The 16,208-nt window shown below is 42.6% G+C and overlaps 1 protein-coding gene across 4 annotated transcripts in view; it reads left to right on the forward strand.

Annotated features, from left to right (window-relative positions):
* Positions 1 to 16,208, forward strand: part of RPL21 (ribosomal protein L21) — a 407,337-nt gene that overhangs the window by 318,333 nt on the left and 72,796 nt on the right. Inside the window, exon 1 of one of the 4 annotated variants that reach the window (XM_069969848.1) lies at positions 3,919 to 3,929. The exons of the other annotated variants lie outside the window; for them this stretch is intronic. The gene's annotated coding sequence lies outside the window, so the exon portion shown is untranslated. Of the gene's footprint in view, positions 1 to 3,918; positions 3,930 to 16,208 lie in introns of those variants that run through there. 4 annotated transcript variants of the gene reach the window in all.

Genomic DNA, 16,208 nt, shown 5'->3' on the forward strand with positions numbered 1-16,208 from the left:
ATAAACTGTTTTGCTTCCAAGGAGATTCCAGGGAGGTTCCATAACTTCCCATGTAAACATCCTCCTCCAGCGTTTTTTTTTTTTTAAGCTACAGGCGCGTACATCCCCCATCTTCAGGCCTGTACACTGTTTGTATGTCTCTGGCAGGCTCACTATTATTTGGCTGACGTAAAGCACTTTGCAGTAGGTATCCTTTACCAGAGGTTTCCTGGATGAAAACATGTCAGAGAAGTATTTAGTGATGAAACCTTTACAGCCGCGCCAACATAAAGATACACATTAGTCAATGGTAGAGTGTTTGGGCTGTGTCAGTGTCACGGAACAAGATCACCATACACAAGTGCCAGTGTTTAATACCTATCCTGCCATGTCCATTTTATTATGTCTAGACCTGCTAAGTATGTGTGGTATTCACTGCCGCCATAGTCATAGGTTTACAATAAAAGTCTTTAGGATGGAACAGGAAGAACATTTCCGATCAGGCCATGCCTGCTTATGATGGACTATAACAACATATCATAAAAATTCCCATATATATATACAGACAGATATAGTTCTACTAGTTTAGAATAGTACGAGAAGTAAACGACATTTACATCATATAATACACTGCAATGGTGGTGCAATGTATTATGCCTTCTAGCATTATGCCAGGGCAGGCCTAGGTGACTTCAGAAGGCCCTCAGCTGCCATGGCAACCCATCGGCACCTGGTGATGTGTTGCTGGGCTGTCAGTAGGGAGTCAGAGCCCAACAGATATGTAAAATGCCGCGGTTATGATTTGACCATGGCATATATAAGGTTAAACTGCCAGAATCCTAAGATTCTCCAGTCCTGGCAGTAAGTGCAGGAACCTGGCCATCATACTGTCAGACACATAAATTGAGTTGGATATTGATTGAAAGAGCCACTTTATATTGTGGTTTTATAGGTGTCCTAACAGGAGCCCCCCTTGGCTGGGCCCTTCCTGGAGTGATTTCTGGCTAGTCCCATGTTTCGAAACTCTTAAATGAGGCTCCACGGACTCTTTTGGCTTACTGGCAGTATGACAGCTAAGCTCCCACAATCCCAACACGAGAAACCAGTGCCAGGCTGCTGCTGTCAAAATGTGGTGGTACTCGTCAGTGGGTGGGATCGAGGTTCATTGTAATTGTCCCTCCTTATGGTGCGTTTACACAGAGAGATTTACCTGACAGATCTTTGAAGCCAAAGCCAAGAACAGACTATAAACAGAGAACAGGTCATAAAGGAAAGACTGAGATTTATCCTCTTTTCAAATCCATTCTTGGCTTTGGCTTCAGAAATCTGTCAGATATCAGTGTGTGTGTAAACACACCAGTAGGTGTGGCCCATAAAGAAAACATTCCCCCATACAATTAATGGAACAATAAAAGCTTATGAGTGTCAAAATATGGCACTGTTATCAATGTAAATATCTTCAAGTGAATGTACCAGGAGGTACAGCACTTTTTTTTTTTTTTTTTCAAAACGCTGCATCGGAGCCCACCAGTGTAACAATATCCCCTCCCCTCTGTGACGTGGCCCTTTGAATCTAATGGAGGTGCGTCACACAGGGGGGCGCCAGAACATAGAGCTGAGACAGTGTGCGAGAAGAGAATGGTGCGAGCGTGGGGCAGCATTTTGAGAAAAAAAAAAAGGATTGTGCAACCAGTATCCCCACCCCATTGCTGACCGGATAATGTAAAAAAAAGTGGTGTACCTGATGTGACAATCACTTCAATATCATCCTTTGATATGAGTGGACCTCAAGCATGCTCAGGTTTGTCCAAGCCTGAGCGTACAGCATTTGGCGCACTGCATAAATGCTGTTTATTCGGCTTTGCATATGTCCCCCATGGGGTTTTCAACATAACCAGACAAGATGATTACACAGTATGGAAGGTTAATCTCACAATCCCGAATATGGCCTCATGCCGCGCACTCATCGCCTTTATCATACAAATCTCTCTTTTATGGTAATAAATTTATCAGTCCTTAGACACTGGAATGTTTTCCGTAGCCCTTTTGTGCCGTTACCACCGAGATCTCAGCAAAGTAAACAGACAGAGACATTTCTAAACCATGATCAGATGTGATGAGAACAGTCCAAGCGTTCCCTTAATAATAAATAGTGTCCTGGGCTGCTTGAGTATTCCGGAAACTCAGGCACTTACATAGGAGATGATGGAAGTGATAAGTGGATGTAAACCTGAGCGGTATAATAATATAAGTGTTCACAGATGAGGGTGAAGAGGGCTACTTAGCCTTTTCAGGTCAAAGCAGCTCTGTTCCCGGCGTTTGGCTTTCCATCTTGGGTCCCAGCACCATAGTCAATGAGAACAGCACAGCAAAGAAATCCCCTAAATAACCCAATAAGATCCATTCACATTCATCATAGAAAGAACTCAGGACTGGATCATGGTTTCTGTTATAAGTAGAAGCCATGTCACTAGAGAAGGAATCGAAGAATTGTGTTGCTCTTGCTTTGCTTAACTGTTTGTCATATGTTTAAGGGATTTTGTGCTATTAGCTGTTGTCGTATCTGTCTGCCACCATCAAAAAGTTTAGGGCTTCATACAGATAAATGGTTGGCGCCCTCTGTATCAAAGAATTCGGGTAATAGACAACTCTCTTCTGAGGATTCTTTACTCCACCCCGATATGCCTCAAAAGCACCTTTTCCAAGGCTCAATTTTTTTTTTTTTGCCGAGATTTTTTTTAACTGTATGTCCACACTCCATAAAATAAATAAAAATAAAAAAAGAAAGAAAATACGGCCGTAATTTTGAAGTTAAAATACAGCTGTATTTTCAGTATCATAATGGGCCTCTCTAAGGTAAATGGGAAATTCAACTGCAATGCACACACCGTATAGAACAGGGGTCCCCAAACTTTTTAGACAGAGGGCCGGTTCACTGTTCCTCAGACTGTTGGAGGGCCGGACTATAAAAAAAAAAACAAAAAAAAAAACCTATGATCAAATCCCTATGTACACATCTTATTTTAAAGTAAAAACAAAAAAAACAAAAACAAAATGAGATCTAATACAATATTAGAATAAAGAACAAGTAAATTTTACAGGTTGAAATAAGACTGGACTTTTCAGGCTGAAATAAAGAAGACAACTACTACGAAAAGAAGAGGATCGCTCAATAGTAATTCAATTTCACCAGTGTGTGAACAGATCCTTTCTGTGTTTTTAATCCACTCCTGGTTTTGGTTGCAACACTGACTGAAATATACTGACTGAAATATACGTAGTGTGAACGCAGCCTTAAGTTGTGTTTTTTTTTCCTTTTACTTCCTATTTGGATTAGTAGTGGAAGCTAACAGATGGCGTCCATTACTATGCCGGGCTTAGCGTTAGCCCACAGAACAGCTAACACTAACCCCCCACTTATTACCCACCGCCACCAGGGATACTGGGAAGAGCCAGATACCATCAGGCCTGGAGTGTCAGAAAATGACAACCTGGGACTGGGCTGAAGCAGGCTGGTGTTATTAGGCTGGCAACGGCCAAAATAAATGGCCCTTGCCAACCTGATAGTGTCAGGCGACTGCTGCTGCTGCTTAGTTTTGTATCTGGCTGGTTATGGAAAATAAGGGGGACCCCATGCATTGGTTAAATAAATAAATAAGAAAAATGCATAGGGTCCCCCCTATTTTCCATAACCAACCAGATACAAAACTAAGCAGCAGCAGCTGCCTGACACTATCAGAGTGGCAAGGGCCATTTATTATTACTTATAACACCAGCCTGCTGCCGCCCAGTCCCGGATTGTCATTTTCAGACACTCCAGGTCTGACAGTATCTAGCTGTTCCCGGTACCCCTGGTGGCGGTGGGTACCAGGGTAATAAGTGGCGGGGGGGTTAGTGTTAGCGGCTCTACTGGCTAACACTAAGCCTGGCTTAGTAATGGACGCCATCTTTTAGACAGCTTCCACTACTAAGCCAAATAGAAATAAGGGGAAAAAACACAACTTTAAAAGGATCTTTATTGAAATAAAGATCCCCAGAAAACCCTCATTGACCCTTTTATTATATAAAAAAAAAGCAATCCTCTTCTTTCCGTTGTAGTCCAGTCTTCTTTAAAAATAAAATAATGACACTTTCACTGGTAGTCTAATGTCACTATTAGGGAATCTCAGCAGAGGCTTTCCCCAGCCTGTGCTTAGACCCCCTATTCATGACAGTAGAAGGAAAAAAAAACACCTTCCCCCTCCAAATTAAAAACATCCATCTTCCTTTCCACCCCTCACCCAGCCCCCGCTCACCCCCTCCCTCCCTCTCTCTTTACCCCCTCAACGATCCCTCCATCCCCCGAATACTCACCACACCTGCTTGAAGGAGGCACCTCTGGAAGGATGACAGGCAGGATGAGCACAAGTGACAGTTACCTTCCTCACGTGCGTCCCGCTGCGGCAGGCCTAGTCAAGTGACATCACGCAGCGGGGCGTGCGTGAGGAACTTAAATGAAAGGACCTGCTGTCAGCGATTCGCTGAACAGCGGCCCAGGGACGGCGGCTGCGGCGTGGATGCAGAGCAGGAGATACGGGGCAGGGTCAAGGATACCCGGCGGGAGAGTTTCACTGCACCTGGTGAGATCCGGAAGGGGGACCTCTTTTACTGGTGGTCGGTGGGAGAAGTCCTCTCACTAACCACCAATAAAAGAGTTGCCCCTTTCGAAGTGCGCCCGCAGGCTGTAGTTTGGGGACCCCTGGTATAGAAGAACGACTGTAGTAGATTTAAAATTACAAACACATTTAGCTTTTATTTTACTGTGCGTGTGAAACTAGCCTATGGCTAAAATAAAATTTAAAGAAAAAAATTTGTGGCAAATGATGCAGAGCAATCTTCATCGATATTAAATTCTGGCATGACTGTGAGAATTTTATTGAGATGACAGTGACCCTTTAAAGGGATTGTCCAGCATAAGAAAAACATGGCAGATTTCTCCAACAACAACAGCACCATCCCTGTTCATTACAGCTCAGCTACATTGAGGTGATTGATGCTGCGTTTACACGTAACGATTATTGGCCCGATCGTACGATTAGCGATGTCGGATTTACGATTTTTTTTTTATAACGATCAGCGTTTAGACGGTGCGATATATCGTACGAAAATTCGCACTGCGATCGTTTTGCGATCGTTTAAGCCTATCTCACACATTAGTTACATCGGCGAACGACTGTTCACACGGAACGATTTGCGAATTTTTTGCGTACGATGAACGACGATTTGCTGACCTGATGAAAGATCACGATGTACGATTTATCGTGCGTCGTTCGATCGTTCGCTGCGTTTACACGTACGATTATCGTTCCAATTCGACCGTTATCGCGCAAATTCGCACGATAATCGTTACGTGTAAACGCAGCATGAGTCTCAACTGCTATACCCTACTGAACCTGTGGACAGGTGTGGCACTGTTTCATTAAGACAGCAGCAATGTTTTTCTAATCTTTAACCCCTTCAAGACCGAGCCCTTTGATGCACAAAAGTCCGGGTCAGATTAATGCAATGTTCCTCCCCGCCTTCTAAGAGCAATACCGTTGTTATTTTTCCACCTACAGGGCTGGTTGGGGTGTCATTTGCGCCATGATCTCTAGTTTTTATTAATATTATATTGGTGTAACAGAAAAATTTTGATTTGCTTTTTATAAATTTTTTTGTGATATATAATTTTAATAAAATCAGCAATCCTTGTGCGTTTTTTTTTTCTCCGTTTACACCATTCAGCGTGCAGGAACAATAATGTTATATTTTAATAGATCGGACAATTCCGCATGCTACCATATGTAATACGTTTATTTTTTTGTATTTTGTTTTTATTTTTATAATGGGCAAGGGGGTCTTTTAAACTTTTATTGGGAGGGGGTTTATAAGGGTTTTTTTTTTTACTTTTGAAAACTTTTTTTTATTACATTTTTCTTTTACACTTTTATTCACTGTAAAAGATGCAATCATTAGATTGCATGTACTGATCTATGCTATGCCACAGCATAGCATAGATCAGTGTTATCGGCGATCTATGTATAAAGCCTGACTGAGAGCAAACTCTATACATAGATCGCCAATCCGACAGGATGAAGGTAAGGCACATGCGATCAGGACCCCCCCAGCCATGGTCCCGATCACTCAGTGACAGATGCTTGTTCTGTCACTGAGCACCTTAAACACCGCCATCGCTGTAGATCACGGCGTTTAAGGGGTTAATGAGAGTCGGCTGCAGGATCGCAGCTGACTCTCATTACCTCCGGACACTGATGTGAGCGGGATCGCTCTCACTGCAGCGATCATGCTCACATCTGGAAGCCCCATCAGGGTCCGGAGTGCATATATACATTCCTACTGCACGGGGTATGTGCAGTAGGCACGTATATATACATGTTACTGATGGGAAGGGGTTAATTACCTCTTTAATTCCTTTCAGACTGGTCACTTTGGAAGAAAAGCAGCACTTCATATTTTAGGATCCATTTACACAGAAAGATTATCTGATAGATTATCTGCCAAAGATTTGAAGCCAAAGCCAGAAACAGACTATAAACAGAGCTCAGGTCATAAAGGAAAGCCTAAGATTTTTCCTTTTCAAATCCATTCCTGGCTTTGGCTTCAAATCTTTGGCAGATAATCTTTCTGTGTAAATGGACCCATACTCTTTCCTTTTAAGTGGCTCAGCTGTGCCCTTCTTCATCTTCCGCTGAGCCCCTGACAGTGGCGGCTCCAGTACTGCCCTAACAACCTGGCAGTAGGTCCTCTCTAATCCATTGTCAAATGTGATGTAGCTGCTGGGTTGTAAGAACTTCTCTATAGAATAAATCCAGTAAACCTGTCATACGTAAGAGACCCCTTTTTGACCCATCTAATGTGAATGCTAAAAGCAGCTGAAAAGTTCTACTACAAAAGCCCCTACAAACTCTAATCCCTCGTGAACATTACTGTCCATCAGATAGACTCACGTCCTGGACAGTGTCCGATCTGTAGATGTCATAACAGAGTACAGAATCTATAGACACCAGGACAGGGTGAGGAATAAAGGTCAGGCCTGACTAATAGATCCCAGTTTACACACGTATATAGTGACAGAGGAAGTAAAAGTCACATATAAGCATACCTCGTTTCCTAGAAGAGAACCCTATAGTGATGGATCCCACTGCATGGCATCGCTCAGAGGCATGTGCTTACCATATATTGTAGGACATACAATGCGTTCAGATAGTCTTCAGACCCTTTATGGTTTTTTCCCCCTTTTTTAATTTTATCTCCGGCGACACTTTTTTTTTTTTTTTCAAATCAACTTTTGTCAGAGGGTTATACAGATTTGGGATTTATTTAAAAGTACTTATCAGCTGCTGTACGTTCTGCAGTAAGCGGTGTATTCTTTCACAGTGCTCTCTGCTGCCACCTCTGTCCATGTCAGTAACAAATCCCCATAAAAAAGCCTCACACTTCCTGTCACAGACAGAGGCGGCAGACTGGAAGGAATACACCACTTCTTGCAGGACATACAGCAGCTAATAAGTACTGGAAGGCTTCATATTCTTAAATAAAAGTAAATAAATAAAAGTTACTCGCCAACCTCATGTCCTTTTTTCCTTTGAAATTATTTCATTATGACCCTTGCTTTTTTGTGTGTGTGGGGGGGTGGGGGGTATGTGTTATTGCCCTTCTTCCCATCCCAGTGATATCATGGAATTTTGCCATTAAAGGGGTTATCCAGTGCTACAACATGGCCACTTTTGCCCCACTCTTGTCTCCACTTCAGGTGTGGTTTGCAATCAGGCTCCATTTACTTCAATGGAACTGTGTTTCAAACTCCACCCAATCTGGAGACAAGGGTGTTGCAACAGTGGCCATGTTTTTGTAGCCCTGGATAACCCCTTTAAAGGGGTAGTTCACAAAAAAAATTCTTTCAAACAGGGCTGTGGAGTAGGTAAGCCGCAGCTCTGACTCCAACTCAGACTCCTGAATTTTATCAGAACCGACTCCGACTCCTGCTCCTTCATAAATGGCCGGTCAGATACCAGGGGAGTTATTTATTACACCGGCCCAGCAGCTTCTCCCTAATGTCCTACATGATCCTGGGGCGACTTCTGAGGGAATGAGGAAAGATATAAAGCAGCTTCTCCTGTGTGTACAGTAGATGCAGCCAGTCTCCATGTCCTGAACTGCTCACAACTAGACTAGATGGAGCAGGTGGTCTTTTCCTGCTGACAGTCCTCTATGTTTCTAACTAAATATTCACCATACACACAGCAACACTGCTAACAGTGATATAGAGAGGGGTTACGCATAGTGATATAGAGAGCGGTCATACAGTGATATAGAAGGTCACTGTGGGGGCACGCAATAGCACGCGCGCACACACACACACACAGCCTGCTGCAGCCATAGCATACACACACACACACACAGCCTGCTGCAGCCATAGCATACACACACACACACAGCCTGCTGCAGCTATAGCACACACACAGGTACTGCTGCAGCCATAACACACACACACACACAGCCTGCTGCAGCCATAGCACACACCACCCACACACACGGCTTGCTGCGGCCATAGCACACATACACACAGCCTGCTGCAACCATAGTGCGCGCGCGCACGCACACACACACACACACAGCTTGCTGCAGCGATAGCACACATATACACATACACACAGCCTGCTGCAGTCATAGCACACACATGCGCACACTCACACACAGCTGCAGCCATAGAACACTGAAGAAAAACACACAATCTTCTCCCAGAAAGAAAACACCACACTGAGGACAGAGGTTACTGCTACACTACTTATGTCTTCTCCTCCTCCTCTATATAACACAGGATATCTTCATATTACACTGCTGCTCATATACAGTCATCCAGCATCCAGGAAGAGAACAGCACAGATCTCCCCCCGCACAATGGACTCTTCCAGCTCAGAAACAAATTGCCAAATAGTGACCGACAACTTTTCTCTGACCACCCTTATGTAATAGGGCCAGTGTCCTCTTAGAATGTTGCTCATAATATACACTCACCGGCCACTTTATTAGGTACACCTGTCCAACTGCACGTTACCACTTAATTTCTAATCAGCCAATCACATGGCGGCAACTCAGTGCATTTAGGCATGTAGACATGGTCAAGACAATCTCCTGCAGTTCAAACCGAGCATCAGTATGGGGAAGAAAGGTGATTTGAGTGCCTTTGAACGTGCCATGGTTGTTGGTGCCAGAAGGGCTGGTCTGAGTATTTCAGAAACTGCTGATCTACTGGGATTTTCACGCACAACCATCTCTAGGGTTTACAGAGAATGGTCCGAAAAAGAAAAAACATCCAGTGAGCGGCAGTTCTGTGGGCGGAAATGCCTTGTTGATGCCAGAGGTCAGAGGAGAATGGGCAGACTGGTTCAAGCTGATAGAAAGGCAACAGTGACTCAAATAGCCAACCATTACAACCAAGGTAGGCAGAAGAGCATCTCTGAACGCACAGTACGGCCAACTTTGAAGCAGATGGGCTACAGCAGCAGAAGACCACACCGGGTGCCACTCCTTTCAGCTAAGAACACGAAACTGAGGCTACAATTTGCACAAGCTCATCGAAATTGGACAGTAGAAGATTGGAAAAACGTTGCCTGGTCTGATGAGTCTCGATTTCTGCTGCGACATTCGGATGGTGGGTCAGAATTTGGCGTCAACAACATGAAAGCATGGATCCATCCTGCCTTGTATCAACGGTTCAGGCTGGTGGTGGTGGTGTCATGGTGTGGGGAATATTTTCTTGGCACTCTTTGGGCCCCTTGGTACCAATTGAGCATCGTTGCAACGCCACAGCCTACCTGAGTATTGTTGTCCACCCCTTTATGACCACAATGTACCCAACATCTGATGGCTACTTTCAGCAGGATAATGCGCCATGTCATAAAGCTAGAATCATCTCAGACTGGTTTCTTGAACATGACAATGAGGTCACTGTACTCCAATGGCCTCCACAGTCACCAGATCTCAATCCAATAGAGCATCTTTGGGATGTGGTGGAACGGGAGATTCGCATCATGGATGTGCAGCCGACAAATCTGCGGCAACTGTGTGATGCCATCATGTCAATATGGACCAAAATCTCTGAGGAAGCTTCCAGCACCTTGTTGTATCTATGCCACGAAGAATTGAGGCAGTTCTGAAGGCAAAAGGGGGTCCAACCCGTTACTAGCATGGTGGACCTAATAAAGTGGCCGGTGAGTGTATATTCATGAGCAAAACTTTTAAAAATGTAGAATTGAATTTTGATATGAATTTTACAAGATTTTTTTAAGGCTGGAGTCGGAACATTTTTTTTCCGACTCCAGTTAAAACTAGCTCCGACTCCACAGCCCTGCTTTCAAATCAACTGGTCCCAGCAAGTGCCAGAGATTTGTAATTTACTTCTATTAAAAACTCTCAAGTGCTCCAGTACTTATCATCTGCTGTATGCCCTGATGGGAGAGGTGTATTCTTTCCAGCCTGACGCAGTGCTCTCTGCTGCCACCTCTGTCCGAGACAGGTACTGTCCAGAGCAGTAGCAAATCCCCATAGAAAACTTCTCCTGCTCTCCATACTGGAAAGAATACACTACTTCCTGCAGAACATACTGCAGCTGATAAGTACTGGAAGACTTGACATTTTTTTTTCATAGAAGTAGATTACAAATCTCTTTCTGGCACTTGATTTGACAGAAAACACTTTGAACAGAAGATAGCAAAGAACACATACTTACCACCAACCTTCTTCCCTCAGGGGTCGCCCTGTGACATCTTTGGATTCCCTGCTGAACGGAGATTTGTGGGCACTGATTATTTTGGGTTTTATCAGGATATTGGATGTTTTTGAACAATAGGAATACATGCAGATGTATTACCACTACGGTGTCCTACATGCTTCACATTCCGGGGAGAGCAGAGTATAAATATTAGGTGGCTATGACATATGCAATGAGCTATGTGAGAAGAGCGCCGGCTGACAATCCGCATGTTTAGTCTCTTTTATAATAACCTTCCATATAAGATCACACTCATTATTCTGACCTATTTTCATTACCTTTTCAACCCTCATGAGCCGCTTTACCATTCTCTCTCTGCTGACAGGCGACGCTGTTACTTTCCTCACTTCCTAAGTGATAATCTCTCTGTGAATGCCAAGCTGTGAGCACAATGCCGACGACTTCATGGGATCGTAGCTTATACAGGGGATGTATATGAGGAACAATACACAGAGGACAATGCTAAATGACAAAATAATATTTAACCTACACTACTTACAGAAAGTTAGGGTTATTTAGCTGGGGGGGGATTTTTCTGAATAAACCCGAAATACACTCTAACCTTTACAAGTGAACTTAAAGGGATTATCCAGCAAAAAATGTTTTCTTTCAAATCATCTGGTGTCAGAAAGTTATATAGATTTGTAAATTGCTTTTATTTAAAAATCTCATGTCTGCCAGTATTTATCAGCTGCTGTATGCGCTGCAGGAAGTAGTGTATTCTTTCCAGTCTGACACAGTGCTCTCTGTTGCCACCTCTGTCCGAGACAGGAACTGCCCAGAGCAGGCGCCAATCCCCATAGAAAATTGTTCCTGCTCTGAACAGTTACTGACATGGACAGAGATAACAGCAGAGCATTGTGTCAGAATACAGTACTTCCTGCAGGACCTGCAGCAGCTGATAAGTACGGGAAGATTACAAATCTATATAACTTTCTGAAACCAGTGGATTTAACTTTTTACTGCAGCACCCCTTTATTGTGAGCTTCTCTAAACCTCTGAATGCAGCTGTCCAATGTTTCAGTACTTTTTGCACAACCTGCTGTTCCAAAAGCCATAGCACCTTGACTTTCTTCATACGCAGAGCCATAAGCAGGGACTTTTATTTTGTGGGACCAATCTGCGTGTCAATGGTAGACTTTCTTAAAGAGGATGTACAACCAGGTACATCCTCTTTAACCCTTTAAGGACCGGGGCAATTTTTATTTTTGCGATTTTGTTTTTTCCTCCTTGTGCATAAAAGGCCAAAGCACTTGCATTTTTTCACCTAGAAACCCACATGAGCCCTTATTTTTTGCGCCACTAATTGTACTTTGCAATGACAGGCTGAATTTTTGCATAAAGTACACTGCAAAAGCAGGAAAAAATTCAATGTGTGGTGAAATTGAAAAAAAAAAAACACATTTAGTGTTTTTAGTGGATGTGTGTTTTTACACCGTTCGCCCTGGGGTAAAACTGACTTGTTATATATGTTCCACAAGTCGTTACAATTAAAACGATATGTAACATGTATAACTTTTCTTGTATCTGATGGCCTGTAAAAAATTAAAACCACTGTTTACCAATATACGTTCCTTAAAATCGCTCCATTCCCAGGCTTATAGCGCTTTTATCCTTTGGTCTATGGGGCTGTGTGAGGTGTCATTTTTTGCGCCATGATGCGTTCTTTCTATTGGTACCTTGATTGCGCATATACGACTTTTTGATCGCTTTTTATTAACATTTTTCTGGATTTGATGCGACCAAAAATGCGCAATTTTGCACTTTGGGATTTTTTAGCGCTTACGCAGTTTACCGTACAAGATCAGGAATGTGATTAATTAATAGTTTGGGCGATTACGCGCGCGGCGATAGCAAACATGTTTATTTATTTACTTTTATTAATAACCTGGGAAAAGGGGGGTGATTCTGACTTTTATTAGGGGAGGGGGATTTTTATTAATAACCCTTTTTTTTTTACTTTTACACTTATACTAGAAGCCCCCCTGGGGTTAGGGTTATTCCCCCTGGGGGACTTCTAGTATAAGTGCACTGATCTCTCATAGAGATCTCTGCAGCATAGATATGCTGCAGAGATCCATGAGATAGGCACTCGTTTACTTCCGGCTGCTGCAGCCGGAAGTAAACGAGTGCCGAGCCGGGGACGGCGCCATCTTGGAGCGGTCCCCGGCCGGCTTCAGTTACGGAGATCGCTCCTCCGGGATAACATCCCGGAGGAGCGATCTGCCCACTAGACACAACTTTGACAGCTGCATCCGATTACTGTATTAGCGGGCACGGCAATCGGACCGTGCCTGCTAATACCTGCGGTCCCGGGCTACAAGCGGCACCCGAGACCGCCGCGCGGCCCCGCTCTGAACGACCTTACCGACCGCAGGGCGTAAATATACGCCCGCGGTCGTTAAGGGGTTAACCTGACACAGGGATAGAACGGCTCCATCATGGGGAAGCCGGAGCCGCAGTCCGTTTTTTGAACCGCGGCCTGGTTCCCGTGTACGGCGCCGTTCTTTCCACGGTTACCAGTCGGTGCTTAAGCACTAAAGGTAGGTCAAGCCGCCCCCAGTGGGAGGGAATTCCCTCCCCTCTATGACGCGGCTCCATTGATTCTAACAAAGCCGCGTCAGAGGGGAGGGAATTCCCTCCCACTGGGGGCGGGCCGGCCTACCTCCAGTGCTTGAGCAGCGGCCGGTATCCGTGGAAAGAATGGCGCCGTACAGGGTAACCGGGCCGCGGCACCGGCTTCCCCGTGATGGCGCCGTTCTATCAATATGTCTGGTTGAAGAGGATGTATCTGGTGGTACATCCTCTTTTAAATATGTTCTATTGTAGGTAAAGGGGTACTCAAAATTTTTTTCTTTCAAATCATTTGGTTTCAGAAAGTTATATAGATGTGTAAAGTACTTCTGTTTGAAAATCTCCAGTTTTCCCATGCTTATCAGCTGCTGTATGTCCTGCTGGAAATGTCTTCTTTTCAGTCTGACACAGCGCTCTCTGCTGCCATCTCTGTCCGAGACAGCAACTGTCCAGAGCAGGAGAGGATTTCTATGGGGATTTGCAGCTGCTCTGGACAGTTCCTGCCTTGGAGAGAGGTGGCAGCAGATAGCAGTGTCAGACTGAAAAGTAAACGACATTCCCTGCAGGACATACAGCAGCTGATAAGTAGGGGAGAATTAAGATTTTTAAATAGAAGTAAATTACAAATCTATATAACTTTCTGAAACCAGCTGTTTTGAATGAAAAAGATTTTCACTGGTCAACCCCTTTAAATGGTCTGTTAGCTTGCATATAAGGCTGTTGGGAGTTATAATGCACTACTTCAGTACTGCAGCATCTTCACGGAGATGATGCTGTACCGCAATGAAAATACAATGTGTGAACACAGCCAAATGGAAAAAATGTGTCCATTATTTCAACGGTTGTTAATTTCATTCTTATTTCTTTTATTTTCATTTGCTTTTGGGTAAAATTTTTGGGAAAAAACACTTTGGTAAAAAAAAAAAATCATAAAAATTTAAAATTATTTTTTTTCTTTTTTTACAAAATAGCTTTTTACAAAAAGATTTTTTTAATGGTTAAAAAAAAGGAAAAAAAGGCCGAACAGTGCTAACATGGCACATGGCCTCCAATGAAAATATGAGCACTGTATAAAGGAATGTTAGACAAAAGGTCAGATAAGTACAAGTCGTCAGCATCCGTCCGCCAGTAAGGACACACATTGCAGAGTTTGTGTTGCTTACACTTTTATTTCTTTAGAACAGGAAATCATAACAACACAACTGGTTATTTCAAGCAAGCCCTTTAATACACCCGCCAAACATCTATAAATCTGTATCAAAAGTGCAACGTTTTATAATTTATAGGTTGTTTAATACATCTAGTATGTTAACAAATAACATACATATTTAATAAAATTTTTTCCAATATACAAAATAATGAACTGCTGTTTAAATTGACAATTATATAGTTACACAGCAATCAGTTCCACTATTTACAACAGAAAATTCCCCCGTCTCGACTACCCCTAAAAAATAGTTCTATAATGCTTCATATGTTGGTCATTTTTACTTGGTTAATATAATTTATTCTTTTTTTTTTTAATAAATTGCTTAATTCTGATATTAACATTTCAAGATTTTTTTTTTCAGCTGCACTAGAAGTAAAAAAAAACAAACTCCATCACCTCAATAAAAAAAAAAAAACACACTGATGAAATGGGCAACAAGTATGAAGAATAAAATAATCCTACAAACGCTTATTCGGCAGGCTTAACAAAAATAATGTTCACTGTCAAATGCTTGGCAAAAAGCCTTGGCTTTAATTCGTACAATTGAAAATGTCAGTTTTCATAAAATCAATGGTATAATCTGATCAACCATCCATTCAGTCTTGTTAAATTGTAACATTTCCCCAGGAAGGAGTTTATTTAGGGTTTCTCTAGAAATAGCGCCACCCTTGTCCATAGACCATGCATGGTACTGCAGCTCATGTCCACTCAAGTGGAATAGGCTAAGCTTCAATATCAAACAAAACTTATAGAGGAAAGTGATGCTTTAAACCACCAGATTTTTCTTCTTATCTCAGAAATGCCCTTTAAATTTAAAATTTCTTTCAGAGACAACACGACTCTTGTCTCCAGTTTGCTATTAAGCTCCATTCACTTCAATGGAACTGAGCGGCAAAACCCCGCCCAAGCTGGAGACAAGAGTGGGGGCTGTCTCTGGAAGAAAGTGGCCATGTTTTTGAAGCGCTGGATAACCCCTTTAATCTCTGTTAATCAAATGTGTTTATTATTTTTTTTCCAGTCTGTCAGGTTTCCAATGTTTTTGACTATAGTTAGCAGCGCTATTCCTATAGTCAAAAACACCAGAACCCTGACTGACCCCCATTGGGATTCATCGTTCCGCTAAGAATGGAAATCCAACCAAGTCAAACAAAAAACTTTTAAAAGAAAAAATAAAATTTCAAAAACAAGTGAACTTTGTTTTTGTTGAGCAAAAGCTATGGAATGAAAAAGAACACACAAGCTGTCAGTATAGATCCATAACACGGAAAGAAATTATAGACTTCTCAATACTAAAAAAAAAAATTATTATTATTATTTTGTAGAACAATGGGCAGAATATTTTTTTTTTTTTTTTTTTTTAATTAAGCAACACTTTAAGGCTGGGTTCACACTAAATATATTTCAGTCAGTATTGTGGTCCTCATATTGCAACCAAAACCAGGAGTGGATTAAAAACACAGAAAGGATCTGATCACACAATGTTGAAATTGAGTGGATGGCCGCCATATAACAGTAAATAACGGCCATTATTTCAATATAACAGCCGTTGTTCTAAAATAACAGCAAATATTTGCCATTAAATGGCGGCCATCCACTCAATTTCAACATTGTGTGAACAGATCATTTCTGTGT

This window comes from Dendropsophus ebraccatus, chromosome 5, assembly GCF_027789765.1.
Source record: "Dendropsophus ebraccatus isolate aDenEbr1 chromosome 5, aDenEbr1.pat, whole genome shotgun sequence".
Taxonomy (NCBI): Eukaryota; Metazoa; Chordata; class Amphibia; order Anura; family Hylidae; genus Dendropsophus; species Dendropsophus ebraccatus.